Source organism: Myotis brandtii, unplaced genomic scaffold (assembly GCF_000412655.1).
Source record: "Myotis brandtii unplaced genomic scaffold, ASM41265v1 scaffold547, whole genome shotgun sequence".
Classification (NCBI taxonomy): domain Eukaryota; kingdom Metazoa; phylum Chordata; class Mammalia; order Chiroptera; family Vespertilionidae; genus Myotis; species Myotis brandtii.
In genome coordinates this window covers 3,951,310-3,963,484 of record NW_005370024.1, presented here as the reverse complement: position 1 = coordinate 3,963,484, position 12,175 = coordinate 3,951,310, and positions in this window count along the sequence as shown.

Sequence of the window (12,175 nt, the reverse complement as noted above, 5' to 3'; positions counted from 1 at the left end):
CATGGCAATGATCATAAGTTTAACTTGATGGAAATGCTTCATATCCTCCCTAAGATGGCATTTAAACTCCTTTCTTCATCCTGTAAGATCTGCCTTCTGCCACCCATTCCCCATCCCCAGACACTAGCTTGCCATGAACACAGCCAAGCACTTAGATGTTCTCCATAAGATGCTCCCTCTGCAGGCAACAGTCTCCTGACATTGCCTAATGCCTGTGTGCTGTGGTACTCTGGCTGAGAAATGCAGCCACACAATTGTTGAAGTAAGAAGACAGTGAGGTAGAAAGATTATCGCTGATGAAAATAAGCGCTGCCTTGTGAATCTGAGCTCTGTCCTTATCTGTCCAATGCCCTTACATTGTTTATTAATGTGCACAATGGGGTTAATAGAAGAACTGTCTTATTTATGTTGTTATTAAAGTATTAGAGGCCCAGTGCACAAAAATTCATGCACTCGGGGGGTCCCTCAGCGCCTGCACCCTTAGAGGCCCAGTGCACAAAAATTCATGCACTCGGGGGGTCCCTCAGCGCAGCCTGCACCCTCTCACAGTCTGGGAGCCCTCGGGGGATGTCCTTCTGACAGCTTAGGCCTGCTCCTCTGCTGGAGGCGACCAGTGGGGTGATCAGGGACAGTGCTGGCCAGCAAGCTGCCAGCCCCATCCCCCATCGCCGTCCTCTCCCTCTGTCCCCTGTCACCAGCCTTGGCTGGCCTAGCATCGCCCACTCTCTGGCCCAACCCCCTGCCGACTGGTCATTTTGCCCTTCAGTTGATTTGCATATTAGGCTTTTATTATATAGGAGGTTGATATACAATATTATTTTAGTTTCAAGTGCACAACATAATGACTCAACATTTCTTGTGAGCACCACAAGTCTAATAACAACATTTTTACGATATTATAGACTATATTCCTTTTGCTGTACATTGTGTTCCTGTATATTATTTAGTTTATAAATGAAAGTTTGTATCATATATTTTTCCCCTTCACCCTTTTCAATCCCCTAATCCTTCTCCCCTCTGGCAACCATCAGTTTAAATCAGTTTGTTCTCTGTATTTGTGAGTCTGTTTCTTTTTTGTTTTGTTTGTTCATTTGTTTTGCTTTATAGATTTCATATTGTATTTATCTTTCTCTATCTGACCTATGTTACTTAGCCTAACACTATCTAAGTTTATTCATGTTGTCGCAAATGGCAAGGCTTCATCCTTTTTATTCCTGAATAGTGCTCCATTGTGTATATATGCCACACCTTCTTTATTAATTAGGCTATTGATGGACACCTAGTTTACTTCCATAACTTGGCTATTAATAGATAATGCTGTGATGAACATAAGGGTGCATATATCTTTTTAAACTACTGTTTTTATTATTTCTTTTTAAACATATTTTTATTGATTTCAGAGAGGAAGGAAGAGGGAGATAGATAGAAACATCAATGATGAAAGTCAATCATTGATCGGCTGTCTCCTTCTCAATTCCCAGTCAGGGATTGAGCCTGCAACCCAGACATGTGCCCTGACCAGGAATCAAACTAAGACCTCTTTTTAAAAAAATAAATTTTATTGAATTTTTACAGAGAGGAAGGGAGAGGGATAGAGAGTCAGAAACATCGATGAGAGAGAAATATCGATCATCTGACTCCTGCACACTCCCTTCTAGGGACGTGGCCACAACCAAGTTGCATGCCCTTGACTGGCATCAAACCTGGGACCCTTCAGTCTGCAGGCCAATGCTCTATCCACTGAGCTAAACTGGTTAAGTGAGACCTCTTGATTCATAGGTCAATGTTCAACCACTGAGCCACACCGGCTTGGATGTTTTCATCTTTAGATAAATATCCTGAAGTGAAATTGCAAGGTCACATGGTAGATCTATTTTTAATTTTTTGAGGAACCTCCACACTGTTTTCGATAGTGACTGCACCAATTTGCAGTCCTACCAAGTGTTCAGGAGGGTTCTAGTAAGATGTTGTACATAAAACACTGATGGCCACCTGACCTGCACAGAGTAGGTGCTTCATTAGTGTTGGTGTGTCTTTCCACCTAGCACAGCAGTAGATTTATAGAGAGCACTTAATCACAGAAATGTGCTTGATGTACTGCCAATCAAAGGAGGATGCATAAAAGCAAGAGTAAGACACTGACCACACCTACAAGCAGTTTCTTAAATTTTCTTTTTTAACCTCTAAGTGATGAGTTCAAAATACCTTTTGCTGAAACTCTGCACTGACCCAATTCCTTTGCACTTAATATAAAATGAAAAATGACTGGATTAAGGAGGAACTTCTTTTCTAGGAACCAAATGAAAAAAAGAATGCCCTTTCCTTTCAATTCTGTTTTGAAAAATCTGCAGAGCACTTAAAATATTTTATATTTCATATTAAATATTTCAGTTACATTGGAAAAGTGCATAACTCCCAGTGAATGGTCCGCAATTAAAATATTTAACTGAAGAAAAATGGTATCTTTTTTTTTCCTCTACTGAAATGGAAAGTTATTTAATTTTTGATTATATAGCATTACCTAGGACTCCCACAAAGGCCTGCCCTACATTAGAAATATTGCATTGTATAAAAAGTCTTTTATTTCTAGCTCTCAAATTGTAAATAATATATAAGCATTGCTTAAATTGGTAAAATAAAAAAAATGAATCATTCCTTTTTAATAGTCCATATGAATAATTACTGGATCAATAGTTCACAGCAACCTGCAATTACATGTATTTAATAATTCAGTCAAATGGCCACATTTTATATTTGAAGACCATTAAAGTAATAGTATGCATCAGACAAAGCCTTAGAGGACATTCAGAAAATTTGGAAGAACAGGAAAGCTACAATCATAGTCTCAGCTGCCAGCAAACCTCAAGAATGTGGGATGTGCAGGAGTTGGCCTAATGGCTGCTGCAAACTCTACCATGGCTGCCCGCTCCACTGTCTGCCTCAGCTTCCACAGGTGCATATTGGCTTTTCCTTTTCTCCCTCTCCAGACCTGTGAAAGTGCCTCTTTTTTGTTTGTTTGTTTTGTTTTGTTTTGTTTTGTTAATCCTCACCTGAGGATATTTTTCCATTGATTTTTTTTTTTTTTGAAAGAGAGTGGAAGGGAGGGGGAGAGACAGAGAGAGAGAAAAATATCCATGTGAGAGAGACATTGATTGGTTGCCTCCCATGCATGCCCTGACTGGGGCCTACAACCTAGGTATGTGCCCTTGACCTGAATGGAACCCGGGATCCTTCAGACTGCAGGCTAATGCTCTATACTTTGAGCAAACCTGCTAGGGCTGAAAGTGCCTCTCATTGGTGGACTTCTAGGGACCTGATTGCAAGGGAGTCTGGGAAATGTATTTTTGAGAACTCAAGGCCTTGCATTTCTAGGAAAGCTGAGGAGGGCAATAATAGAAAAATACCAACCATATCTGGCATACATATATACTTTAAAAAAATACATATATACTTATTTTCTGTGTTCCTTACAAAACATAAGCTACATGAAGCAAGGACTACAACAATTTTCCCCAAGGACACAGTCCCAAACATAGAATAATAGCTGAAATTCAGCACTCAAACATTGTTTTATCAAATGAAGAGGTGAGTGAGTGAGTGAATTGTGGAACCCGAAGCTGGTATTCCAGTCTTTATCTGTACTTCACCCTTAGGTGAGTTAGGTTCAAGACAGAGGCCAACCCTCTGCTTGGAAGCTTGCAGCCACCATTTCTACCCTGGAGATGCCCTCATGGCCTCACAACCGCACACATTACTCAGTGGGTGAGAGCAAGATCTAAGAAGGCTAGACAGGGTGCTGGATTGAGAGCCTAAAGACTTCGGCTTCTCACTGCTCTATATTCTGATAGCTGGGGGGACTTACAGAAGACAATTTACTTCCCTTGGCCTCATTTTTGTTTTCTGAAAAATGGAGATGATGATTGACATCATGCTTAGCTCACAGGGCTTTGGGAAGATCAGTTAAGACCATGTATTTTGCTGCTCATTCACTCGTTCATTCATCAAACATCTACCACACCCTTACTCTATCCCAGGGATAGCATCAGAGACGGGTATACTGAAGTGTATAAGACAGCAGCCCTGCATCTGCAATCTAGACCGAATTCATGAGGCTGTATGAGTAGTCAATGAAGTGAACCCAATAAGAGTTGGAATGAGAAGAGTAACCTCAAAACTCAAAGTAGCACAGAGGATGCGTGATTTCTCTACTGAAGGAGTCAGCGACTCTTCACAAGTGTGCTGGCATTTCAGCAGGTTCTGCCGGCTAAGCCATGTATGGTCAAGTGGAGAACCAGAAGGAGCTGTATTTCATATATATAGTATCAGATAGTACACTAGCTATAATAATAAGAGCATAATATGCTAATTAGACTGGACATCCTTCCAGATGAAGCTGGGGCTGTGAAGGAAGCCCGGGTCCTGGGTGCCTGCCAGCGGCCAGAGGGAAGCTGGTGCCGGCAGCCAAGGGAAGAAAGGCCTACTATTGCATGAATTTGCTGCATTGGGCCTCTAGTTACATATAATATGTAATGTTGGACATCATTTCATGTGCTTATTTGCCATCTACTTTTTGGGGAATGTTTGTTATATATTCTTTGTCAGATATGAGTTTTGCAAATATCATATCCCAGTCTGTGTCTACTCCTTTATTCTCTTAATGGTGTCTTTCACAGAAAAGACGTTTTAAGTTTGATTAAGTTTGATTTATCTTTTTTTATTCTCTTGTAGATTATTTTTTTCATGCAGTATCTAAGGTATCTTCACTTAGTCTAAAGATCACAAAGCTTTATAGCTTTGGGCTTTATAGTCAAATCCATAACCAATTTTGAGTTGCATTTTTGTAAAAGATAAAAATGTAGGTCAAGCTTTTTTACTGAAAGTTGGGCATATGGTTTTTAAATACTTTAAGCACTATATATTAAAAAGACTGCATTTCCCCATTGAACTCCCGTTTTATCTTTGACCAAAATCAATTGACCCTAAGTATGGGGTCTGTTCCTGGACTCTCTGTTCTACTTCATGGATCTATGTATCTGTCCTTTCATTAATACAGCACGGCCTTGATTATCTTGATTATTGTAGATTTACAGTGTCTTGTCATCAGGGAGTATGAATCCTCCAAGTATTTTTTTATTTCAAAATCTTTTTAGTTATTTCCAACCTTTGATTTTCCCTATAAACTTTATAATAAGCTGGTTGATAACGACAAAAAAATCCTGCTGGGCTTTTAATTGAGCTTTTATTAAATCTATGGATCAGTTTGGGGAGAACTGACATCTCAATGCTGTGTCTTCAAATTCATGAACTCTACTTAGGTCTATATTGATATCTTTCATCAGTGTATTATAGATTTTATTGAATGGATTTTGCTAGTCTTTCCATGTATGTCATGCTTTTTGATGCTATTTTTAAATTTTATTTCCACTTTTCCATTGGTAATATAGAACCATACAATTGATTCTTACATTGATGTTCAATACTACAAACATGTTAAATATATTTAGTTTGAGAATCTTTTCTGTTCATTTCCTGAGATTATTTTCATTCAGGAAATAATGCCATTTTTTTTTTATCTGTCTATTTACTTATTAGCTTTTTGCCCTGTCTTGAACCTCTGATTTTTTATTGAATTAGAGATTAGAGTGTTAAGGACAAACTTCCTTTTTTAATTTTAGAAAAGGAGTAGTCAGTCTTTTATCATTAAATATTATTATATTAATGTCCCCTTGTATTTCTTATTGCTAAGGCTACAATATGAGTAGATGTTGAATCTGGGAGAGTCAAGAGCGTGTTGTCTCCTAGAACCTTTGGAGGGAGTGTGGCCCCACTGGCACCTGGATTTGAGACTTCTGTTCTCTCCAAAACAGTGAGAGAATAAGTTTCTGTTAAGTCACCCGGTTTCTGATAAATTGCTATGGCAGCCACAGGAAACCGATACACATTCTCTGAAGTTATGGTACCATCTGTGCAAATTCATGATTTGAATCCTAGTCATTGGACTGCAAAGCCTTTGCTCTTACCACTATATAATGGTACCTCTTCAGGTTCAGCTTTCATAACACAGGTTTGAGTAGCAGCCATGTAGCTTTCTGTGGGAGACAGAACTTGTGCAAAATGAGGTAATTTTCTCTTCTCACCATGTTTACGTATCCATTGATATTTATCTGACAGACACTGTGCTGAGCAGCGTGAGTATAACACATGGGAGAAACATGGTCGATGCTCATGGGGCTGCCAGTTTAGTAGTGAGAACAGACCACAAATCAATCTTCTGATAAATGTCTAGTTAGCAATAATGACATACACTGTAAAGGAACAAAGCAGTGAGAATGATATAATACATTGGACTATGGATAACACATTTAGAAATACCCAGTATTGTTAAGAATTTTAGATTTATCCTTCTATTTGAAATTATTCTTTGAGTGGAAGCCAGCTTGACCTAATAGTCTGAATTGAGATTGGTTTGTGTAGAGGGAATGCTGGAGGCACAGGTTAGGAGCCATTTATTTTTCATTTTATTGCAACTAGGAAAAGGCAAATCGCATAGCCCAGCCTTAAAATATCTGGGCATTTCCAACTGTGAGTTATTTAAACTGTGCATGAGAGCAGCTTAATGATATTTTGGTGGACAGTGTTTCAGGTAGAACATCTGATATAAAGGAAACCAGAGACATACTTTGTCAGAGGTTATCAGATGCCCTTGGGCTATCCCCACGGTAGGCAAAAATCTTGCTGCTTTTAGATCTTTCTTCCTCATGGTTTCCATAGTGATCTTCCTAAAGCAGAAATGTCATTAGGTTTCACCCCTGATTAAAATTTCTCACTGTCCACCCACTTCCTCTAAGAGAGAGTCCAGCTCCTTTGCCTGACACAGGAGGATCCTCCTGTGCTTGCGTGCTTCCTCCTCTAGCTGCACCTTCTGCAGCCCATCTCATCATCCTCACTCCAGCAAGGTACGTGCCGTTGATCAGAATTGAACCTGGGACCCTTTGGTCCACAGGCTGACACTCTAACTACAGAGACAAACTGGCTAGGGCTTACCAGCTTTCAATAAAAGTGGGGAAGCATCAGAATGTGACTTCTGAGCTTTGGTTTGAAGTGGTCTGAGAATTCTAAAATTAACCTTTTTCCACCTTATCATGGGGAGCAGGCCTAAGCCGGAAGGTGGACATCCTCCAAGGGGTCCCAGACTGCAAAAGGGTGCAGGCTGGGCTGAGGGACACCCCCCACCCTGAGTGCACAAATTTTCATGCATTGGGCCTCTAGTGTGTAATAATAGCAATTATATACCTTATATACACGGGCTTTAACCTGTGTAAGCAAAGGTGCTATGTAAATGGTTATATTAGTGCTTTACTCAATTATCTTGTGCTCATGTAACTAATTACCCCAAAGTTAGTGGCCTGAATGATAAAAATTTGTTACTTTGTACTTTCTGAGCATCAGATATCTAAGAAAAGGTTAACTGAGTATTTCTGGTTCAGGGTCTTTCATATGGTTTCAGTCAAGATGTTGGCCAGGTCTCTGCAGATACCCAAACTTTGACTGAAGCTGGAGGATCCATACCCAAGGTGGCTCACTCACTTGGCTGTTGGCCAGAGGCCTCAGTTCCTCACCACATGCACCATTTAAGTGTCCTCATGGCTTGGTGACTAGCTTTCTCTGGTGAGAATTATCCAAGAGAACAAGAAACAAGGCACATAGGTAGGTACTAGAAATGTTATGGAGGGACACTTTACACCATGGAATACTACGCAGCAACAAAAAAGAAGGATTGCTTACCCTTTGAGAGAGCATGGAGGGGCCTGGAGAGTATTATGCTAAGCAAAATAAGCCAATCAGAGAAAGACAAATATCAAATGATTTCACTCATATGTGGAATCTAATGAACAAAATTAACAGATGAACAAAATAGATACAGAGACATAGAAACAAGGAATAGACTGTCAAATCTCAGAGGAAAAGCAGGGGTGGGTGGGAGGGTGAGAATAGTTCAATCAAAGAACTTGCATGCATATATGCATGACCCATGGACACAGAAATAGTGTGGTGAAGGCCTGGGGCAGGGGACAGGGATGGACTAGAAGGGGTCAATGGGGGAAAAAGGAGATATGTAATACTTTCAACAATTAAGATTAAAATATATATATGATTGTCTAACCACTATTTTATACACCTGACACCAATACAAATTAATATTGAATGTCAACTGTAAAAAAGAAAATTTAAAAAAAGAAAATAACAATAAAAGAAGAAGCAAAGCACATTGTTTTTTGTTTGTGTGACCCCCCCCCCCGCCCCCCCGCCTAGTCTCAGAGATTATACTCCATGACTTCCACAATATCGTATTGATTACACAAGTCAGTCCTACCCAATGGGAGAAGACATTACCACAAGGCAAGATCATCGGGGGCCACCTTAAAGATGAGATACCAATAATGTTTTATACAGGTATCCCTGTGTGACTTGAGGATGGAGAGATCTCTTTCTGCCTTAACCTATCTGCCTTTTCCCAAGAACATCTGTCTATTAATAGGAAGCAAGGGGTATTAAAGCAAAGGATTTGAGCACCAATGTCTAAGGAGAAACTAATTAGAGGGAATTAATGGCAGTCAAGGATTCTGGTTCACATTGAACACGGAATTTGGATTTTCAGAGAGTAACAACTCAGATCAAACCTGCGGTTCTACTTAATTTTTTTAATGAAAGAACAAGACTTTTTACCTCCCTCCATTTTACTGTTTCATTTCTTTCACTAAATCCAGGTCATATATAATTTTAGAAATGTTTATCAGCTTATAAACTGGTTAGAGAAAGAGAAACTTCATAGAGACTTCATTTTAAGTATGGTAAGTTAATAAGGAAACTTTCTCCAAAGAAAGTTTTAGACAGGATTAATATTTAAGAACATCTCTTGTTAAATGCACTTGTTTTATGCATTTGTTTTCTTTTTGGGGGCCAATGAATGGCCTTTAATTTATTGCAAAGAGAGCAGCTGAGTTTTCAGAAGAGGCACAATTTCTAAAACAGGAAAACACTGTGTCTATTAAAAGAAAGCTATTTAACTCATTAGTCTTTTTTATTAAGAGTATTTCTGTACTAAAAAGAACACTCTGCTATAGGAGAAAAGGCTAAATGTCTAAATCTTGCTCTAATGGCAATAAAAGGTATTCTTTATATTAACAACCCTAAGGTTATTTTTATGTGCATATAATGGCTGTGCTGATCTGTTTTCAGGACATAATCAGATTTTCCACTCACTAAGGCATCTTATTCATGTGAATTTACTGCATACATTTAGAAATATATCAGCAGTGAATACCTCCTAAATTGCCAAGTATGATACTGAAAACATGAGCCTAAATTAGAAGGCAAGCTAAATATGGAGGTGGCTGGAGTGAACGTGCTTACCTGCCATGACTGGAATAGCAGGCAGGGCCCTGGATTCACATCAGGATGCTTGGGGTCTGGTGCCTACCTTTTTTCAACAATCCTGTGACTGTGACCTTGAGGAAAAAATACAACCTCGGTGAGTCTCTGAATTCTCCTTTAATGAGTACTAAGATATGAAAGATAAACTCTTCTGGCAGAGATAAATGTATGAATAACATATTTCATTGATGAAATAAATAAATAATTTATTCACGAAATTGACCAAATATTCATTGAAATCTGGTGTCAGTCATACATTGCTAGGATATGATGCTACAGTAGTAAGCAAGGTGGGTTATGCTGCCAGCCTTCTGGCATGTATGGTAGAGTGAAAAGTGAGAAAAGAATCTTGATATTGGAACAGAATGATGAGTGCCATGATTGGTGAGTATGGCATCAGTAAATCATGCATAGGGCTTAGAGCAGGGGTCCTCAAACTACGGCCCGCGGGCCACATGCAAATACAAATATTGTATTTGTTCCCGTTTTGTTTTTTTACTTCAAAATAAGATATGTGCAGTGTGCATAGGAATTTGTTCATAGTTTCTTTTAAACTATAGTCTGGCCCTCCAACGGTCTGAAGGACAGTGAACTGGCCCCCTGTTTAAAAAGTTTGAGGACCCCTGGCTTAGAGGATCTCAGCACACTTAGGAGGGCCAGGGAAGGCCCAACACCTACCCACAAAGAGTGGAAGTCAGTAATTATAGTTAATTGCCATGGGATTGTCTTTGCATGATCTGCAAAATAAAGTCTTTTCAGACTGGGGAGAATTGTTTTTATTGAAACACCTTGTTGTGCAAAGCTTCCCAGATGTAAATGGTGGGAAAATGACCAAGAGAGAACATAAATGTAGGTGTCTTTAAACACCCAAGACTGATGGGCTCTGAGAAAGAGCATGAACCCATAATTCATCAAGACAACAAAGATATGTAGCTACACGAGGCCTAGAAAGAAATAAACCTTTTATATAAAGCCAAAGAAAGGATTGAGACAACCGTGTCTGGTACCCTCCATGTGTACAGCCCCCTTCAGTGTGCATTGCCACCCATGCTCTCCTTAAGTCTTCAGCAATAAAATTGAGGGCAGGTTACTTCCATTTTTGTTTGTTACATGAGGGTACTAAGCCTTGCTGAAGAGAAGCATTTGCAGAAGATAAACAATTCACAAGTTCCTAAGGTGACTGTTGAGCTCCTCTTCAAACTCCTGATTTTTAAAATATCCTACATTTTCCAACAGGTTCAGCTTAGAGTTTCATTTCATAACTAGATAAAAATGAAGGCCAATATCACTATGAAACACATTGCCTTATTTCCTCTTCAATTGTTTATTTCCTAAAATGACTTTTCTATAATAAATACTCTTTCATAAGAAAGCCTTGTGACTATGCCCACTAGCTGGTGGAATACCCTACCATGAGAAGCATGACAAGTATTTCTTGCATGTACATGACATACAAAACTTCTTGTGTGATAGACCATTTAGTTCTGAAAACTAAAGAGGCCTTATCATTCCCACTTTATAGATGAGGAAATGTGAACCCTAAATAAACTAAATCATTTGTTTGAGATAGTGGGGCCACACTTCAGTACAGTTTTGTAGGCTCCCATAGACTATATACTTTAGATGAATAGGTTCAAGTTATGTCTGTATGATAGGAGGATTTTGGTTCAACATTTTAAAATTTTCTTTGTAATTATTAAAAAGTAGATTGCTAAGATTTTAACTGAAATTTAAGACTGTTACTTACCAGGGAAGTAGTCAGTCATTTCTTTCTGATTCTCAGTTTATGAACTTCAAGCTTTATTTTAAGGATTACATAATATAAAATATGCATGATATCTTATATAGAGCATGAGCATAGGTATACAACTGATAGGAACCATTGTTCATTTTTAAAGTATTTGAGCATTTATCATTATATTTATTTCTCATTTCCATTTTGCCAGGTAGGCCCTCATGGAGAACATCATGATTAAGTGATTCCGATCTGACTTTAAAGCTGAACAAACCTTGCTTAAATCCAGTCCTACCACCTAATACCTAAATGGCCTTGGACTCCATCTCACATCTATAAAATGGGATTAACTATAACTTCTTACTCATCAAGTTGGATTAATCACTGAATAAGGCAATACAGGCAAACTGCAAGGTGACCTATTCAAGATTTAAATACTCAGTAAATGTCTGATCATGTATTAATTATATCTGCCAGATAAGAGAATTGTGATTTGATGATGAGATTAAACAAAATAGCTTTGATCTTGGAACTGGCTAAGAGTAGAGCCAGGATTCTGAAGCTGGTCTACTGACCCAAGATTTGTCTCATTCACAACTCAGTTATTCTTTGTGATAGTCTCTGCTTTATCCTTACCAAGCTGTCTGTTCCGTCCATCATTCAGCAAAATGCACACGGATACTTTCTAAGAGAGAATTACTTCCTACCTAAAAGCACTTGTGAGAACCAACTAGGTGCCAACCACTGTGCTTGGAGCCTCATACCAAACAGAGAATAAGACAACACCTCTACCCTGAAGATCACTCAGCCCCGCGGTGCAAAGAGGGGAGCAACCAGTCAAGTCTGTGGCATGTGTTCTTGAAAGTTAAGCTATAGAAATGCCTGGAATTTTTTGTCAAAACCAGCTGAGTATCAGCAATTTCATAGGCTTCAATCTTTTTATTTCTAAATTAGAGTTTATATTTAATTTTATTGTGTAATAGTTTCAGATGTACAGCACAATAG